General features: G+C 49.3%; 1 pseudogene; it reads left to right on the forward strand.

Moving 5' to 3' along the window:
* Positions 1-4161: 4161 nt before the first annotated feature.
* On the forward strand, positions 4162-4885 carry LOC129465767 (high mobility group protein B2-like; annotated as a pseudogene).
* Positions 4886-5524: the final 639 nt, after the last annotated feature.

Genomic DNA, 5524 nt, shown 5'->3' on the forward strand with positions numbered 1-5524 from the left:
TATATCCAGTGTGTCATCAAATTTACGAATTCAATGCCAGGTTTGGTGGCTCACGCCCGTAATCTCAGCTCTTTGGGAGGCTGAGGTAGGCGGATCACTTGATGTCAGGAGTTTGAGACCAGCCTGGGCAACATGGTGAAACTCTGTCTTTACTAAAAATACAAAAATTAGCCTGGTATGGTGGTGGGCACCTGTAATCCCAGCTACTTGGGAGGCTGAGGCAGGAGAATCGCTTGAACCCGGGAGGCAGAGTTTGCAGTGAACCAAGATTGCATCACTGCCCTTCAGCCTGGGCGACAGAGCAAGACTCTGTCTCAAAAAAAGAAAATCATAGGCGGGGCACGGTGGCTTATGCCTGTAATCCCAGCACTTTGGGAGGCCGAGGGGGGCGGATCACCAGGTCAGGAGTTCAAGACCAGCCTGGCCAATATGGTGAAACCCCATCTCTACTAAAAATACAAAAAAACTAGCCACGCATAGTGGCACATGCTTGTAATCCCAGCTACTCCGGAAGCTGAGGCAGAAGAATTGCTTGAACCCAGGAGGTGGAGGTTGTAGTGAGCTGAGATTGTGCCACTGCACTCCAGCCTGGACAATAGAGGGAGACTACATCTAAAATAAATACATAAATAAAAATGTGTATATATCTATGAGTTCGGTGGGGATTCATACAATAGTGCATCTCATTTCCAACCATGTCTTATCTTTGATGACAGGGTCATTGTTTTATTTATTTATTTATTTTGAGACAGAGTTTCACTCTTGTGGCCCAGACTGGAGTGCAGCGGCACAACTTCGGTTCACCACAACCTCCGCCTCCTGGGTTCAAGCAATTCTCCTGCCTCAGCCTCCCAAGTAGCTGGGATTACAGGTGCCAGCCACCACACCCGGATAATTTTGTATTTTTAGTAGAGACAGGGTTTCACCATGTTGGCCAGGCTGGTCTCCAATTCCTGACCTCAGGTGATCCACCTGCCTTGGCCTCCCAAAGTGCTGGGATTACAGGCTGTGAGCTACCGCGCCTGGCCCCTAGTTTTTGTATTTTTTGTAGAGATGGGTTTTCACCATGTTGCCCAGGCTGGTCTTGGCCTCCTGAACTCAAGCAATCCTCCCGCCTCGGCCTCCCAAAGTGCTGGGATTACAGGCGTGAACCACCACGCCCGGCCTTATTTTCTTCTTTTCAGTAGAGCCAGGGTGTTGCTCTGTTGCCCACACTGGAGTGTAGTGGCATAATCCCAGCTCACTGCAGCCTCAAACTCCCAGCCTCTGTTGATCCTACTGCCTCAGCCTCCCGAGTAGCTGGGACTACAAGCGTGGGCCACTGCTCCTGGTCTATTTTCAGTTTTTTTTTTTGAGATGGAGTCTCACTCTGTCGCCCAGGCTGGAGTGCAGAGGCACGATCTCAGCTCACTGCAACCTCCACTTCCTGGGTTCAAGCAATTCTCCTACCTCAGCCTTCCGAGTAGCTGGGACTACAGGCATGCACCACTATGCCTGGCTAATTTTTGTATTTTTTAAGTAGAGACAGGCTTTCACCATGTTGCCCAGGCTGGTCTGGAACTCTTGGCCTCAAGGGATCCGCCCACCTCTGCCTCCCAAAGTGATGGAATTACAGGCATGAGCTACCGTGCCTGGCCCTATTTTCACTTTTTGACTCTTGTGAATAACGCTGTTTCGAAAATTCATGCGTGTTTGTGTGAACAGGTTTCTAGTTCTCTTGGGCATATGTCTTGGGGTGGAATTGCCAGGACGTATAGCAACTCTATGTTTGAACTTTTGACTCTTTTCCAAAGGGATTGCCCCACTTATGAGAACTCTGGTTTCTCCACATCCTCACCAATACTTGTTATGGTCCATCTTTTTTTGTTACTTATTTGTTTCATCTATTTTTATTTTTTTTTATTTTTTTATTTTATTTATTTATTTATTTATTTATTTTTTTGAGACGAAGTCTCGCTCTGTCGCCCAGGCTGGCGTGCAGTGGCGCGATCTCGGCTCACTGCAAGCTCCGCCTCCCGGGTTCACGCCATTCTCCTGCCTCAGCCTCTCCGAGTAGCTGGGACTACAGGCGCCCGCCAACACGCCCGGCTAATTTTTTTTGTATTTTTAGTAGAGACGGGGTTTCACCGTGGTCTCGATCTCCTGACCTCGTGATCCGCCCGCCTCGGCCTCCCAAAGTGCTGGGATTACAAGCGTGAGCCACCACGCCCGGCCTATTTTTATGTTTTTGAGACAGAGTCTTGCTCTGTTGCCAGGTTGGAGTGCAGTGGTGTGATCTCGGCTCACTGCAACCTCTGTCTCCCGGGTTCAAGCAATTCTCCTGCCTCAGCCTCCCCAGTACCTGGGATTAGAAGCGTGCGCCACCACGCCCAACTAATTTTTGTATTTTTAGTAGAGACAGGGTTTCACCATGTTGGCCAGGATGGTCTTGATTTCCTGACCTCAAGATCCGCCTGCCTCGGCCTCCCAAAGTGCTGGGATTACAGGCGTGAGCCACTGTGTGTGGCCCTGAAGTGGTTAATTTTAATAATACATTTACTTTAGCCTCACATATCCAAAATTACATAATTTCAATATGCACTCATTATTAAAGTTATTAGTGAGACATTTTATTTATTTTATTTATTTTTTTTGAGACGGAGTCTTGCTCTGTCGCCCAGGCTGGAGTGCAGTGGCGCCATCTCGGCTCACTGCAAGCTCCGCCTCCCGGGTTCACGCCATTCTCCTGCCTCAGCCTCCTGGGCAGCTGGGACTACAGGCGCCCGCCACCATGCCTGGCTAATTTTTTTTTTTTTGTATTTTTAGTAGAGACGGGGTTTCACCGTGTTAGCCAGGATGGTCTGGATCTCCTAACCTCGTGATCCGCCCGCCTCGGCCTCCCAAACTGTATTTTTATTTATTTTTGAGACAGAATCTCACTCTGTTGCCCAGGCTGGAGTCAGTGGCACAATCTCAGCTCACTGCAACCTCTGCCTCCTGGGTTCAGGCGACTCTCCTGCCTCAGCCTCCCGAGTAGCTGGGACTACAGGTGCCCACCACCATGCCCAGCTAATTTTTTTATTTTTAGTAGAGACCAGGTTTCACCACGTTGGCCAGGATGGTCTCGAACTCCTGACCTCGTGATCAGCCCACCTCGGCCTCCTAAAGTGTTGGGATTACAGGCGTGAGCCACCGTGTCTGGCCAGTGAGATATTTTATTTGTGCCTTTTGTTTTTTTTTTTTTTGAGACAGAGTCTCGCTGTGTCGCCCAGGCTGGAGTACAGTGGCACGATCTTGGCTCACTGCAACCTCTGCCTCCCAGGTTCAAGCGATTCTCTTACCTCAGCCTCCCGAGTAGCTGGGATTACAGGCGGGCGCCACGATGCCTGGCCAGTTTTTGTATTTTTAGTAGATACGGGAGTTTTACCATGTTGCCCAGGCTGGTCTTGAACTCTTGACCTGAGGTGATTGCCTGCCTTGGCCCCCCAAAGTGCTGGGATTACAGACAGGAGCCGCCATACCAGGCCCATTTTTTTTTTCTTTTGAGATGGAGTCTCGCGCTGTTGCCCAGGCTGGAGTGCAATGGCAAGATCTCAGCTCCCTGCAACCTCCGCCTCCCAGATTCCAGCAATTCTCCTGCCTTAGCCTCCCAAGTAGCTGAGATTATAGGTGCCCGCCACCACGCCCAGCTACTTTTTGTATTTTTAGTAGAGGCAGGGTTTTACCACGTTGGCCAGACTGGTCTCGAACTCCTGACCTCAGGTGATCCATCTGCCTTGGCCTCCCAAAGTGCTGGGATTACAGGTGTGAACTACTGTGTCTGGCAGGCCCATTTTTTTCTTTTCTAACTTTGGAAATTCAGTGTGTAGGCCAGGCATGGTGCCTCATGCCTGTAATCCCAGAACTTTGGAAGGCCGAGGCAGGTGGATCACCTGAGGTTAGGAGTTCGAGACCAGCCTGAACAATATGGTGAAACCCTGTCTCTATTGAAAATACAAAAATTATCCAGGCATGGTGGTGTATGCCTGTAGTCCCAGCTACTCCAGAGGCTGAGACAGGAGAATTGCTTGAATCTGGGAAGGAGAGGTTGCAGTGAGCCAAGATCATGCCATTGCACTCCAGCCTGCGCAACAGAGCGAGACTCCGTCTCAAAAAAAAAAAAACAGAGTCAGTGTGGAGGGAAGCGTCTCTGTTGGGTCCGGCTGCTCTGCGGGACTTTGAGGAAAAGCTCGCACCAGGTGGACGCTGTTCTGTCACCATGGGTAAAGGAGACCCCAACAAACCGAGGGGCAAAATGTCCTCATATGCCCTCTTCGTGCAGATCTGCCAGGAAGAGCACAAGAAGAAACACCCGGACTCTTCCATCAATTTCGTGGAATTCTCCAAGAGGTGTTTGGAGAGATGGAAGACCACGTCTGCAAATGAGAAGTTGAAGTTTGAAGATAAGGCAAAAAGTGACAAAGCTCGCTATGACAGGGAGATTAAAAATTACATTCCTCCGAAATGTAAGAAAGGATAAGAAAGGAAAGAAAAAGGATCGCAATGCTCCTAAAAGGCCACCATCTGCCTTCTTCCTGTTTTGCTCTGAACATCGCCCAAAGATCAAAAGTGGACACCCAGGCCTATTTGTCGTGGAAACTGCAAAGAAACTGGGTGAAATGTGGTTTGGGCAGTCGGCCAAAGATAAACAAACATATGAACAGAAAGCAGTTAAGCTAGAGGAGAGATATGAAAAGGGTATTGCTGCACATCGTGCCAAGGGCAAAAGTGAAGCAGGAAAGAAGGGCTCAAAGAAGAACAAACCAGAAGATGAGGAGGAGGAGGAGGAGGAAGAAGATGAAGATGAGGAGGAAGAGGGTGAAGATGAAGAATAAATTGCTATCGTTTAATGATGCCTGTGCAGTGTGCTTGTTTTGCTAAGAATGTGAATTCAAGTGCAGTTCAGTATTAGCTTCAGTATAAAACTATACAGATTTTTGTATAGCTCATAAGATTCTCTGTACAGAAAATACTATTTTTTTTTTTCCTTTTTTTTTTTTTTTTTTTGAGACAGAGTTTTGCTTTTTTTTTTTTTTTTTTTGAGACGGAGTCTCGCTCTGTCACCCAGGCTGGAGTGCAGTGGCGCGATCTCGGCTCACTGCAAGCTCCGCCTCCCGGGTTCACGCCATTCTCCTGCCTCAGCCTCTCCGAGTAGCTGGGACTACAGGCGCCCGCCACCACGCCCGGCTAATTTTTTGTATTTTTAGTAGAGACGGGGTTTCACCGTGGTCTCGATCTCCTGACCTCGTGATCCGCCCGCCTCGGCCTCCCAAAGTGCTGGGATTACAAGCGTGAGCCACCGCGCCCGGCTAGAGTTTTGCTCTTGTTGCCCAGGCTAGAGTGCAATGGCGTGATCTCGGCCCATAGCAACCTCCACCTCCTGGGTCCTGGTTCAAGCAGTTCTCCTGCCTCAACCTCCTGAGTAGCTGGGATTACAGGCGTGTGCCACCATGCCCAGCTAATTTTTGTATTTTTAGTGGAGACGGGGTTTCACCATGTTGGCAAG

This window comes from Symphalangus syndactylus, chromosome 17 (genome assembly GCF_028878055.3).
Source record: "Symphalangus syndactylus isolate Jambi chromosome 17, NHGRI_mSymSyn1-v2.1_pri, whole genome shotgun sequence".
Classification (NCBI taxonomy): Eukaryota; Metazoa; Chordata; class Mammalia; order Primates; family Hylobatidae; genus Symphalangus; species Symphalangus syndactylus.